Source organism: Triticum urartu, chromosome 3A (assembly GCF_056163025.1).
Source record: "Triticum urartu cultivar PI428250 chromosome 3A, HENAU_Tu73, whole genome shotgun sequence".
In the NCBI taxonomy this organism is placed as follows: domain Eukaryota; kingdom Viridiplantae; phylum Streptophyta; class Magnoliopsida; order Poales; family Poaceae; genus Triticum; species Triticum urartu.
Window position 1 is genome coordinate 9,511,587 of NC_141875.1, and position 15,203 is coordinate 9,526,789.

A 15,203-nucleotide genomic window follows, 5' to 3' on the forward strand; every position below is an offset into this window, starting at 1 on the left:
TACCTGTAATGTACCTTTATAGTCACCCAGTTACGTTGTGACATTTGGCACACCCAAGGCACTCCTACGGTATCCGGGAGTTGCACAATCTCATGGTCTAAGGAAATGATACTTGACATCCAGAAAAGCTACAGCAAATGAACTACACGATCTTTGTGCTATGCTTAGGTTTGGGTCTTGTCCATCACATCATTCTCCTAGTGATGTGATCCCATTATAAATGACATCCCCATGTCCATAGCCAGGAAACCATGACTATCTGTTGATCAACAAGCTAGTCAACTAGAAGCTCACTAGGGACACATTGTGGTCTATGTATTCACCCATGTATTACGATTTCCGGATAATACAATTATAGCATGAATAATAGACAATTATCATGAACAAGGAAATATAATAATCATTTTATTATTGCCTCTAGGGCATATTTCCAACAAGAGCATCAAGCAAAGGCACCCGTTTCGGTGCAACGAGACCAAGACCAGTCCAACGGCAGGGAGGAAGTCATTGTGGAGCCCAAGCCAGCGTCACCACCAGAGCCTTTGGCAGGCGAGGACCAACTTTAGTCAGGATAAGTGTACCAGATGTTCCCCTTCAAAATGGCCAATTGTTGGCGCCCTTCCCGCTCAATATTTGGGAAGAGGCCCAGGGCCTTTGCCTATAAATAGGACTAGCCACCCACAGGGTAGAGGGGAGATCGGAGATCAGAGATCAGAGATCGGATCGAAATCAGAGAGAGAATCGAGGAGAGAGAGAGAGAAGGGTGACTGAACTCCTCCTAGCAGTTGATCCCCCCAGCCAAGAACAGACCCTCGCGAGGCTGTTCTTCCTTGTATTGCTCATCATCATCAGCCCAAGAGGCAATCCACCACACCACACACTGGAGTAGGGTATTACACCACAACGGTGGCCCGAACCAGTATAAACCCTATGTCTCTTGTGTTGTTCTTTCCATAGCTTAGATCTTAGCGAGGCGGAGGGGTGCAGGTAGGTAGAAGGCGAAATCTCCGCGCGCACCCCAGTGTTCGAACCTCAAGGGTCTGCCGGAACCCGAAATCCGACAAAGCCTTTGAAGTTTAACACTTAACCTAGAATACCATGCTCTAGGTGCTTGTTTCAGACCATATAATGCCTTGTCAAGTTTGCACACATAATGATATTTGTCTTTTACCTCATACCCAGGTGGCTGTTTCATGTAGACTTCCTCCTCTAGAATGCCATGAAGAAACGCATTTTGCACATCCAATTGACGAAGACTCCAACCATTTGATACTGCAACAGAAAGAACAAGTCTGATAGTAGTTGCTTTAACAACAGGACTAAACGTGTCCTCATAGTCAATACCGTACCGCTGTTTAAATCCCTTTGCTACTAATCTAGCCTTGTATCTGTATATTTCTCCACTGGACTTTCTTTTGACTCTGTAAACCCATTTACAATCAATTATATTTCTGCCTCTTGCTGGAGGAACCAAGTGCCAAGTTTTGTTTCTAATAAGAGCATTATATTCTTCATCCATAGCATTTTTCCAGTTTTTATCCTCAAAAGCATCAATTAAGTTTCCTGGCTCACCTGTGACAGCTAGGCCACCAAAACAAGCATTACTGTACCTGACCGTGCCATCCGTCCGAACCTTGGGCTTCAAAACTCCATGCTGTGATCTGGTTCTCATCGGCACAGAATCGGCAGCAGGGGGCCGCTGCACAGAAGATCCGGTGGGATCCGGCGCGGCAGACGATCCAGCGGCACCTGATCCGAGGCTGATTTCCTCGGAGCCGGAGCCAGTTGCTCGTTGGGCCACTTGGCGAGGCCCACCAGACGACGCGGAGAGGCGCCTGGCCTGGCGCGTGAATGCGGTTGGCCCACCTGCGCCGCTGGGCCCGCCTTGGATTGTCGTTGTCTCACCCGCGGGCCGCGGGGGGGACGCGTGGTCGTCCGCTGGTGGCCCGCCTGACCCCGAGGCAGGTGCGTTGCCACTGCCTAGCGCGGCTGGCGAGGGCGGATCCACACCGGGATCGCCGCTGTCAGCTCCTTGGTGCAGCACCTGAATCCTCCTCGTGCTCCGCGCTTGTCGTTTGCTGCTGCATAAAATCATAGTGCACAACCGAATTTCCTCCAAAATTTATAGAAGAATTTTCATGAGAATTACCCAAGTGATCATTAGCTGTATGTTCGTCCCCATGATCAAGAGGTAAGGAGGAGGAATTTTCAGAGAGAAGAAGGACTTCGGATCTGATAGGTGCACCAGCATTAGGGTTTAATTTGGCAAAGGGAAACACTGTTTCATCGAACACAACGTCCCGAGAAATATAAACACGTCCAGCAGTTATGTCTAGACACTTGAAACCTTTGTGAAGGTTACTGTAGCCAAGGAAAACGCATTGTTTGGAGCGGAATTCAAGCTTGCGAGTATTCAAAGGACCGAGGTTAGGCCAACATGCGCACCCAAAAGTACGAAGAGCATGATAGTTTGGTGTTTCATGAAATAATTTTTCTAGTGGAGTTTCAAGATTGATCACCTTACTTGGTGTGCGATTGATCAAGTATGTGGCAGCGATGAATACCTCATCCCAAAATTTGAGGGGCATAGACGCATGAGCTAACAGTGAGAGGCCAACCTCGACAATGTGACGATGCTTTCTTTCGGCGGAGCCGTTTTGCTGATGAGCATGCGGGCAGGAAACATGGTGTGTGATGCCAACTTAGCCAAAAAAGGAATTTAACCTCTCATACTCACCACCCCGGTCGGTTTGCATGGTGATGATTTTGCGATCAAAGAGTCTTTCTACAAGTGCTTGAAATTCATGAAACACTTTAAAGACCTCTGACCTATGCTTAAGAAGAAATATCCACATAAATTTACTGAAATCATCAATAAAGCTCACATAATAATTCTTTTTATTGATTGAATCACGAGCAGGTCCCCATACATCAGAATAAATAAGCTCTAAAGGAGCATTCGAAAAACTACTAGAATGTGGATAGGGAAGTTGGTGACTTTTGCCTTGTTGGCATGCATCACACACCCCCTCTTTATTCAACTCATGAATTGAAAAAGGAATTTTGTTCTTGCTAAGAACATGCTGAACGATTTTCAAAGATGGATGACCTAGTCGATCGTGCCACCTTGATGGAGAGATCTTGGTGGCACCAAAAGCATGCCTGCCCGAGCCTAAAGAAGCTGATGATACGGGGTAGAGGCCGGCTTTACACCTGCCGTGGAGGAGGGTGCTCCTCGTTGCCTTGTCCTTAATGAAGAAGAAACGAGGGTGAGTTTCAAGAAACACATTATTGTCTTGAGATAGACGATGAGCAGAAACAAGATTTTTTGTGGCTTTAGGTGAGTAAAGGACATCTTTTAGATGAAGATTACGAGTGGGAGTACGAACATATGCTTGACCAATATGAGTAATTTTCATACCTGCTCCGTTGGGCATGTTCACTTGATCATGGCCGTTGTATCTCTCCCTCATGGTGAGCTTGTCGAGCTCTCCGGTGATGTGATCTGTGGCGCCTGTGTCAACATACCAATTGGTGTCGACGCTGTAGGAGGAGTTGGACACGGCGCTCGCACTCTTATCCTTGGTGAATGCGATGTCGAAGCGCCTGTAGCACTCTATGGCGGTGTGGTTCGGCTTCTTGCAGATCTGACAGAACACCTCAGGGAGCTCATCTCGTCCCCCGCCTCCTTGGCCACGCCCACCGTGACCGTTCCCGCGGCCGCTGTTGCCTCCATTGCCACGGCCACCACCGTGACCACGGTCGCCTCCGTTCCTGCCACGGCCTCCGCCGCAAGAGAAGCCACCGCGACCGCCACGGGAGGCTGCGTTCGCGGATGAGTGGGACGACGAGTTGCCACCCTCGAACATGGCGAGGCGGCTCTCGAAGCTGATGAGTTGGGCGTAGAGCTCGTTGGGCTTGATGGGGACGGTCCTGGCGCAGATGGAGGAGACGAAGGACATGTAGTCGAAATCCAAGCCAACAAGGATATACGACACCATATCATCATCCATGAGCGGCTTGCCGATGGCAGCCATCTCATCACCGAGGGCCTTCATGCGGCCAAGATACTCAGCGATGGTGGAGTTTCCCTTCTTGGTGGTGGAGAGGGCGATCCTCGTATTGACGATGGCCGCCTGCGTCTGGGAGATGAAGATCTCCGTGATTGCAGTCCATGTTGCTGACGCCGTGGTGCATGTTGTGATCTGAACCATCACAAGGGGTGAGATGGAATTGAAAAGAAAACTCAAAACCTGTGAGTCTCGAGCCCTGTCGATCTCATATGCCGGGTTCGGCACATCGGTGACCTTGCCGTCTTTGTCCGACAGCTTGGGCGCCGGTTCCTCCCTCTCTGGATCGAGGTAGGTGACCAGCTGAGCGCCACTGATCGTGGCCAGAGCCTGCGCACGCCAGACGTTGAAGTTGGAGCGATGGAGTTTCTCAGCGATGGGGATGAGCACGGATGGAGCGGCTGCGGTGGAGCTTGAGGAAGACATGGCGCCGCAAGGGGTTTTGGCGGCGCAGGAGATGTGCGTAGAGGAGAGGCTCTGTATACCATGTAAATATGGGTTAAGCGTATGCCTTAGCAGGGACGCGTTGCGTGTTATTTATAGGCACAGGAGATTACAGGGTTTAGGTAGTTAGGTTGTTGTAGGATTGATCTCCAAGTCATAATCTATACAAGGGATAGAGATCAACCTAAACATATCCTAACTACCTGAATACAACACGCACACGCCCACACATGTATACGGTTTATATGTACACCGTATACATCCTATAATACGTACTTTAACAATGACTTAGATGTGCAATACTTATAGCACATCTAAATATGCTTTAGCAAAGCTGTTACATATGTTTGGAGTATATAGATCAGACACGTACGTAATCCCGTCTCCAACTAACGGAGGTTAGGCTCGTACCCTGGCCTCCATGGCGGCGCACTTGAGGCCTTGGGCGGATCTCCATGCCGATCTCTTCCTCCCCATCGTGGACCGCCTGCGATCGCTGAGGGACTGCCTCGCCGTCCGCGGCGTCTGCACCGCGTGGCGATCGGCGCTGCCTCCCGGCCCTCGGTCCCCGTACCTCCTCGTCCTCCACGCCTTCCAACCCTTCGACGGCGGCCTCCCTCGCTTCAACACCCATGCCTACGCCCTGTCCCTCCCGATGCAGCGCACGTTCCGCCTCCCCACGCTCGCATGCCACAGCAACGACATCACCTGCTCCGGCAACGGCTACCTCACCATTGCCCATGGTCGTCGTCTTGGGCTGTTAAATCCTGTCACGGGCGAGCAGATCGAGCTCCTTCCTCTCCCCAACATGCCGTACCCTCACAGAATCGTGCTCAGGCCGAACCCAAGGCCTGATGGATACACTGCCGTGGCCATCTGCGGCCATGACAACGTTAGCAAGGTCATGAGCAAGGTCGCCTACATGTCGAGCGGGGACACGGAGTGGACGATCACCGACATCACAGCGGATGGACCGAAGCTGGTCGATCTGGTCTACAAAGACAACGATGTCTACTGCCTCGATGAAGATGGTGGCGTGCAAGTCCTCCACATCCCCGTCTCCCAAGGCGGCCCGATTAAGGAACCCAACGTCTGTCCCTTGCTGGCTGAGCGTGTCGTGGGTACCCCCTTCGCCCCGCCTTACGACACCGTGGCCAAGGAAATATCTTTCAAGCGCCTGTTCTTCTGTGAGGGCATCCTATACCAGGTGTGGCAAAACACCAGGCAAACCATCCGGCTGCGGTTACGGGAAGGCGGTGTATTCATCATGCCCTCGGATGAGATACTGGTTCTCAGGTACTACCCGGAGCGATGGCCATGCTGGGATGGGGTGAAGGATCTCGGAGGCCACTCAGTGTTCATCGGCAGGAACAACACGGCGGTGGTGCAGGCTGAGGCTACCCCGGGAGTAAGACCCAACTGTGTCTACTGGATTGATTGCGGGCTATGTACGCCGTGGGTGTTTGACATGAGCAACAAAACCTCTACGCATTGCGTTCGTCCTCCTTGTGGTGTAGGATTTGCAAGGTGTTGGTACTTCAGTAACAGTCGCTAAGATTACTCACTAGTATCGACAGCAATGTAAGAAACACGCCGAATAACTAGATACGGGTCTGGAAGACTTCAAAATACATGTTCTTTGCATTTTCTAATCTTGTTTAGGGATTGCATTTCTAAAGTGTTATATCTTGGTCTTTTGAATAAACTGCGGTTCAGTGCACACGAACCCTTTTTAGTTTAACTAGCAAATGTGCCCGTGCGTTGCAACGGGAGAAACAAATGCTTGCATGCCTGATCCATTCATGTTGTTAATTCTAATATTTGCTACCATCACAAATGGTGGCTAACTTATCCATCTATTCAACACCCGTCTCTGTTAAACTTGATGCATGCATCGTCCGAACTAAATCACCAATTACCGTGAAGTAGATGACAATGTAATTAAACGTCTCAACTTATAAGTAGTGAAGGAAGTCAAGGCCCTCCTGGTGAATGGATGATGAGCCTTGTTAAGATTCGTCGTAGTAAAAAATGTGCTAGCCACGTTAAGGCTGTAGTAGGTACACAATGCATGGCCTATTGGCTGTGAATTTTCGAGTTCTTTGAAAGTTAGGAAAGCTATACAACAATGTGACCGGTTGATGGAATTCCAGTTTCCATGCAAAACCCGGAAACTTTGTGAGCGCAAATGTGATCTCGATGCTAGGTATGCGATTGACAGAACGAGCGAGATGAGATTCCAGTATCCAATAAGTTGTCTGTAGCTATCCATGATTCTGACCTCTATGTCAGCACAATGGGCAGAGCCCCGGCCGTAGTTGAAACAGGCGTCCTGCACCACAGTCTCCTTGACGTCCAACGTGATAGAGTCGTACAGCAGACACCTACAATTTGTTGTCAAAAATATTGAATCCATATGTATTATATGTGTGGTCTTTTTTGTTGGAAATTATATGTGTTTTATCAATAATATGCAAAAAGAAAGCTACAAATTATATTAAAAGTGAATAGTTAGTGTGTATATTTGCTCAACAAGTGGTCAGGAATTAACATAATCAGAATATACTTTAAGTCAGTATGATATGAAAAAATCAAGTACTGTCTAGTGAAAATTCATACGATGCTGGTTTGAATCCTTCAAGCCATGTCTCACGAATCCTGTTCCAGGAATCCCTCTCTCTCTCCCATTAATTAGTGGACTCTCTCAATTAATTCTGATCTAATTGGCCACAAGAGCGTGCATCAGCTGATTTAATCGCATAACTTTTTTCCCACTAAATAATCCTACGGTTGTCTTCAGACCATAATCGCTTCATTTTCTCCCACTAATCCCTCCATAAATGGTGTTGCTGTTGTGCATCAGCCGGTTCAATAGCATAATTTTCTCCATTAATCCCTCCATGAATGGCGTGGCTGTTGTGCATCAGCCTATCTTATCCCATTATTCTTTCCCACTAATTCCTCGACAAATGGCGTGGATGTGTTCTTTCCCACTGTTTCCTCCTTGAATGCCCGGATCTCTCTCCGTCTCTCCATTAATTTCGAATGCATCTGCTTAGTAATCTCAACTCTCAAGGCGCTTATTGATTTCAACTTGTACTCATATATAAATTGGTGAAATTATATGCAAAGAAGCGAGGTGGTATTATACAATACGTGTGAAACCTCTTCTGTTTACACAAGAAAGATTTAGATAAGTTGGATCTACGTAAGGAAAACTGATGGCAGGTGATGAGTTAATTTGATCCCTGAAAGCAGTATATTTTGCCGGATTCATTGTTGGGCCACAATACAGGCTGCTGATGTACGGCCAGGGGCCCAAGCGGGTCCATGTACGTGAGACAGAGAGAAAAAAGGCGGAACTGTTTTCTACGACGTACGAAAATCCTGTAACAACGGACGGACGAAAATTTCGTTATGACGGACCAAAATTAGGGAGTAAGAAGCAATAGCCCCTTTATTATTGGGTAAAGAGGTAAAGATAAAGATTATATGTATTTTACGTTTATTAACTATATCTAGTTTATTGTAATGTTATAGTTAAATTATTGAGGATTTATATTTTTAACCAATTATAATCCATCAACGTCCATAATGAGTGTGGAACATTCTAGGATATCTTGGTTATTACAGTGGGACGCCAAATGCAGAATCTTATACCAAAAATTCAAAGACAACGCAGCGACTGTTGTGCATGAGTAGGGTTGCAGTGCAGGAGGACGCTCTTGTTGCGCAGGTCCTCCCCCATGTACTTGTACCCCACGTCCTTGTGTATATGTCGAGTTATCGATTGACGCTTGTACCATCATTTGCTCAGGAACGAAGCTTCTCGCTGGCTGTCTATTTTTTCAGAAGAACTATAGCTAAACAATGTGATCTCTACTTCATCTGATCGACGTGTGGAGACAGTTGTCTACCTAGTCCGCATGATATTAGCACACACACACATACAAATATACAATCCTCCACTCAAATGACAGATTTCGAGGTTTAGCAATATAGTTTTTATCTCTGAATATACACTGGTCAGTCAGTATACAGTTCCTTGTTGCATGTGCATGCTACTAGAAATTTGGAGCAACATAGAAGCGCAGGTCAAACCAGCCATCTAGCAACGCACAGCAGCCAATCTTGATCTATTATTCCATTCCAGTGTCGACAGTACAGCCGAGGATGGTCATGTGGATAGAACAGTCCCCTCCCCAGCCCCCGCGTCGTCCGCTTCGGGCGACTCGGGTTTCCCCGTCGCGCCGCCGCTCCCTCACCCTCCCTCCCTCGCCGCCACCTGAGAAAGCCGCCGGATCCGCTCGCGCGGCCGCCCATGATGGTGGCGGCGGCCTTTCTTGGCGAGGCAGCGGTGCCTTCTCGGCCGTTGTTGTTCACGGGTGTGCTCTGGCCGGTCGCCTGGAAAATGAACCCCATCCAACGTTTTGGGTACCGAGCGAAATTTCACGATTTCGCACGGTTACCGCGTTTACCATCGCCTCTCAAGAAACACTCATACCAAGCAAAATATCTCGAATATTTTGAAATTTTTGAATTCAAACACTCACTGTCCACTTAAATAAGCGGCACCTCTTCTATGCCAACACAACTGGTGGTGGCCTAGTGGCAAAGGCCTCCCGTTTAAAAAATACTGCAATGACCAGGCGTCGAACTCGCGACACGAGCAAGCTGTAACTGCGGTCCAGTAACCACTACGCCACGGAATTGTTCATGGTACTTATGAGTAAAATGGTTAGTATATCGACGTTAAAAATATTTGAATTCAAATTTTGATTTTAAATTTCGCCCGGGTTTTTTTCGGAATTTTGCGGTTACCGTGGTAACCGCAAATTCCGGTGACCCTTGAGAAAAAAGGACCGCTTGGGATCCAAAACCTTTACTCCGTCCAGCTCTTCTTGCAGGACGGCGAGACCCTGACGTAGACGGCCAGTATGGAGACGTTGGTGAGGTAGGAGACGGCGTTGGCCAGCGCGGCGCCTCTGATCCCCAGCCGCAGCCTGTACACCAGCGCTCAGCACACCAGCACGTGGCTCACCGCGGTGGCGCCGGAGCTGAGCATCACCGGCACCACCAGCTTCTGCGCCTGCAGGAACCGCACGTGGCACTGCAGCCACCCGTAGAAGAAGAGCGCCGGGATCATCCACCGGATGTAAGTGCCCGCCCCCGCCGCGATCTCTGGGCCCTGCCCCAGGTGCAGCAGGATCGCGCCGGTGTTGGCCCACACCGCGGCGATCGGGAGGCTCGCCAGGCCCAGCACCAGCATCGCCCTCTGTTTGTACACTCCCAGCAATCGGGGTCCTCGCTCGCCCCGGAGGCCTGCCCGCACAGGGTGTCCAGGGCGAACGACATGCCCGTGTGCCATGGTTCAACAAGCTAAGTGCAAAGTGGAAGATGAACGTGCATGTGAGCTAGCTAGCTCGAGTGGTACCGTACCAGGAAGCTGAAGCCGGTGACGATGGCGAATGAGCTGGCCATGGAGGCGCTGGCCAGCGCGAGCTCGCCCAGGTGCCCCACGAACATCACGGAGATCATCTGGATGACGCTCACGCTCTGCAGCAGGCATCCCACGATGAGCGGCCCGGCCAGGCGGAGCTGTCTCTTTGCCTAACTCCATGCTTAACTCCATGGATCTGCTCTTGGTGCTTCCGCTGGGGAGCTACCTCGGCTCACTCGGTCAGTGTTCCTCTCTCTCTCTCTCTCTCTCTACTTTTGAAGGTAAAAAGACAACTGATGTCACACATTATGTAACGGAAGAAACACCGATCTATAGAAAACGGACGGCTGAGAATTCACCAATGGAGTATATGGCTGGATCCAGCGGCAGAGGAGCCGGTAGGGCGAGGTTGGGCTGCCGCCTCATGTACCTTGATTTTCTGCAACGTTTATACAGGTATATGCTGTGTATACACCGTTGGCCAGCTGGGTTGATCTCTTCGAGCGAGTCGTGGTCACGCTGGAAAAATAAGATGTGCGGACAAGCAACCTATTTGGGCCATGAGCCCACTAAATGAACTCCTGCTGTTGGGCTGTTAGTCATCGATTGAGCACTTACAAGTTACACTTTAGAAAAAGAGAGCTTAAGTGGCCGTGAACTCAGTCGGTAATGGGCATTGGGTTTTTGTAAGCGTCTGTTCCATTGTTCCATTGCATTGACTCAAACAACATCGGTCTTTATTATTATATTTGTTTAAAAAGAATGTAAGGTTCATGTTTCATCTTTCTTTCCACCACACCTTCGTCCTACCTTCCCCGTATGATAATTAATAATCTTAATTTACTTACTTTCTGAACCAATTTCACTTTAATTTACTTACCAAATTTCTGATCAAAATATGGGTAACCCACGGGCAAAATGTGATGAACATTTATATGCATACAATCGGATATTATGGGCAGGTAAATCACTTCTAATCAAAATATAAGGTAAATCACGGACATAATTTGATGAACTTTTATTTACACAATTGCGTATTATGGTCAGGTAAATCACAAACTAACGTACTAGAATATTTATATCACATTGCAATGCACATTCATTCTTCTACTTATAAGAACAATGGAGCTCTATCGTTGTCCGGCACCCGGACAAACCTTAGTCTCTGGGTCCGCCACTGTTACCGGTTGTGACGGCAAATTTTTATGCTAGAGTTCGCCCTCCATCAAAAAAAATTCGTCCTCCGCCACTAGCTGGATCAGCACAGGAGCCCTGGCGTAAGCAAGAACAGATCATTTACATGGAGACTTTTCAGAAATGTTATCTCTCAAATGTTTGCCCGGAGGCCAACCCTAGCAAACGGTATCCCTGTCGTTGCACAGATATTGGCCAGGTGCAAGGCCAATGCCACATCAATTCCCTGGAGGTGAGCAGCGAATGGGCGGGCGTTCCTTCATTTTTTTTCAAAAAATTAGTGATGCGCACTTGGAGGGAGTGGAACTAGCAGTCAATGCGCACTCACCATTCAGCTGAAGCTAGGGTTTGTGAACACTTGCGCTCAAACTTCTTTTATGTATTTGATTCAACTATTCTTTTTTTTCATTTGAAAAAACTCTGAAACATGTTTTCTTCATTTTTGAAAAAAGAAAATACGTACTTTTAGAGGCAAATTTTTCTAAACTCACCATGTGCATTTTTTATTATAGGTAGCATGGCAATTCCTAGAAATACTAAAATTCCATGCTCTTCAATAATTTAAACCACCATGCGTATGATAACAAAATGTCATGCACTTAATAAATAAAAACTATAATAAAAATGCTATCCTCACATGGCGGTTTTATTATTTATAGCATGGAAATTCTATTATTATTAACATGAATTTTTTTTAAAGAGGATGGCATGTTTATTATCAAGACGATGACATTTTTATTACTGAGAGTGAGAGTATGGCATTTTGATTTTCAATGTCATGGCAGTTTTATTACAAAGAGCATGTCACTTTTATGAATAGGATGTCATTTTTATTACGGAGAGGATGGCATTTTTGTTATCAAAAGGATGGCAATTCCATTATTGAGAGGATGGCATTTTTATTTTTAATGGTATGGCAGTTTTATTAACTAAGAGCATGACAATTTTATAACTAGGATGCCATTATTTTATTATGGGGAGGATGTAATGTTTTGTTAAAGGGGATGGCAATTTTATTTTTGAGAGAATGGAATTTTTATTATTTTTGTACTACCGCTTTTTTTTGTTCACAAGATTTGTGGTTGATAACTAGAAAGGTGGCAACTTTTGTGGCATTTTTTATTTCTAAATTTAAATTTTTTTTTCAGTTCAGGAAATAAATAGGCTCATTCCTAAAAAGGAAAAAAATCATGCAGGGAGTTACGGGCTGTTTTCTCGTACATGGGCCAGCTGGATGGTTCACTCAACCGCGACAGCCCCAACGAACGAAAATGCTCGCTGGTGGAACGACTCCCTTGCGAACCAATCATTTCATGGGGAGCTCCTCCCTGGTCATCATTCCTTAGATATTACGCTCCATATTTTTGGACACTACTAACGAGCAGACCTACACTTACAGGAAGGATCACCCCCCCCCCCCCAAGAGTGTCGATCGAGCAAACCAATATCGCTCCCCCATACGTTCGCTATATATGTTTTTCAATGCAACGCAAGGTGCCCACAATCTAGGGCGCACGAGAAAAAATGAGTTGGGCCCAATTAGCTGAATATTTTGAAAAAAAATGGCATCTACAAAAAAGTAAATATTTTTTGATACATAAAAGGAAGAAAAAACATAAATTTGGGCATGAAAAATAAATAAATTTGCCATGCCCACAAAATTCCCCTCTAGAAACCAAAAGGTAAAAGAAAAATGGGGAAAATGATCATGTTAAAATATATATAAATCCATCTATATGAAAATGTAAGATTTCCATGCTCGTGTTCAAGATTTCATATACCAGGATAAAAATTAAAAAGAAAGAGAAATTGCCATGAAAAAATGAAAAACCACATAAATTAAAAGTAAAATTGCCATGCTGCATTTAAAAAAATCATGATATGCTCTCAATGAATTTTTCATGCTATAGAAAACAATCTTCCATGGTAAAATACAACAAAACAAACATAGGTGGAAAATTGCCAAGGTGTTGTATGAGAAAACATCCATGGTTAAAATTTTGCCATGGTCGATGGCAACTTGGATGCAAAATGTTCTATATATCGTTGAAAACTTGGCGAAAATTTTGTACTTGTAATTAAGGGTTTTTTTTCTTATCTAAACACATGACAAGGTGTTAAATTTTCTGTAATCATCACATGGGGACCTGTTGGGAAAAAAGTTTAACTTATACACTCCAAAATTAGGAAAGATAATTCACTAAAAATTATGGCAACAATATATATGTAGAAGAAACAATGAATGAAAACTCTTAGTTTTACCATCTGCCTAGGTGGTAATTACAAGTTTAGTGCCCTGCTTAAGTGTGTGTTCTAATGGTGGCAACTTTTTTTATAACATAGGGTTTTCTCAAGAAGTGGTGATTTTGCACCCAGGTCGAGATGCTCCCATGTGTGAACAGTAAAATTGTTTAAAATAAGAGAAAAAACAAAAAATCTGATTTTTCTAGGGCAATATGGCCGAATGTGTGAGCCCATCCCAAATTTCGTGGAGTTTGGACATTCGAGGACCTTGTGGTTAACAAGACAAAATTTTGGCATGTGAAAAGGTTAAAAAAACGCATTCCTCATAGCCGATTTTGTCTTTTTTGTGCGAGCTCCTCAAATTTCTTTTACCACAAATTTTTGCATGCACCTGGCATGCTGAAGGATCTTTCATGCAAAAATAATAATCAATTTTTTAAGTGTTTTACTATTTGTTTTCATTTTAGTGTTCGCCTAGTGTAGATGAGCCCAAGCTCCGAACTGAGTTATTGGTTTTTTCAGACTAGTATTGTTTTGTTAGTAGTTTTTAGATGACAATGACTAGGTTTTGCACCTGGCAACTTAATTCACATGGATAAAACATTGAATGAAACTATCTACACCCCCATTGTAAGTAAACAATCATGATGGCAAAATTATACAGATAATGGCATTTTCAAAATAATTGTTCTCCAAGTCATGGCAAAAAGTGCAGAAGCATTCTCATCAAATGGAAATTTTAGAAAAGAAATAGATATCTAGATCATGGCATGTTAATAATGACCCTTGTTTGTGATTGTTTGATCGGGGTCAGTTAATGAAGTCAGTGATGAGGGGACGTGCTATTCAGTTTTGTAGTGGTGCTTGTGGGGCATTATTCGTTCCATTCTCATCGAGGGTTAAGTTCCCTTCATCCATAGCCCCGAACAATGACTGGTAGTATCTAATGATATGTTGATTCAGCTTAGTCCCTCAATACATCCCTCATCCCGGCAAAGACTATAAATACACTTTTTCCTGTGTCGCCCATTGGCAACCATGTGAGAACTTTTGTGTGTTGTTGTCACATTCCATGATGAACTAGGCTTGGGGTCTTTGGTACCACCAAATTTCCACTGCTCGGAGTAGAAGTGATACTTCTCATTGGATCTGATACCTTTTTCGCGATGTTTGCAAAGCCAACCTGCTCTAAGCATCCCAATTCATATTTGACTGGATAGCATGCAATGGGCGACCTACCAGAGTTAGATTTCAAGAATGATCAATGCATGGTCCAAAAGTGTCTAGATATTCTCAAGGGCATGCAGGGACGGAGCCAGAAAATTTAGCCATTGGGTTCATTTATTGACTTTGCTGTGAATATTTGATATAAATTAATTAAGTAAAAATAGGTGTATCCAGTGTTGAAAACACCCGCGCAAGATAGGTTACCCCAGCATAATAATTCTGCAAGGAAGCTGGATGGAACTCAGGATCTCCAGGCCACAAGTGGAGAGACTCTACCACTTTGTTAAGTGTAAAATCTAACTTCACATCATCTTACAACAAAGATTATAACACTAAAAATAACTTAATGTCTGGAAATATGATATCACTTATCATATATCGTGTTACATAAATACCAAAGAGTGCATGACAAAGCTGTTACATGTTATAGCCAGCTCAGGACCAAATGACTTCATAGCTTCAGATAAAGCTTTTCATCTTCCTATAAGCATTGAAGAAATGACCATTAATTTCTAATGACTCACTCTCAGTCTTGTCCTTATTGTTATCCCTAAAAAGATAGCAGCAATAACAAAAGGTCGTAT

The 15,203-nt window shown here is 45.4% G+C and overlaps 2 pseudogenes; both read right to left on the reverse strand.

Moving 5' to 3' along the window:
- Positions 1-3,880: 3,880 nt before the first annotated feature.
- Positions 3,881-4,019, reverse strand: LOC125549681 (small nucleolar RNA Z247; annotated as a pseudogene).
- Positions 4,020-9,396: 5,377 nt separating this feature from the next.
- Positions 9,397-10,380, reverse strand: LOC125546455 (protein DETOXIFICATION 16 pseudogene; annotated as a pseudogene).
- Positions 10,381-15,203: the final 4,823 nt, after the last annotated feature.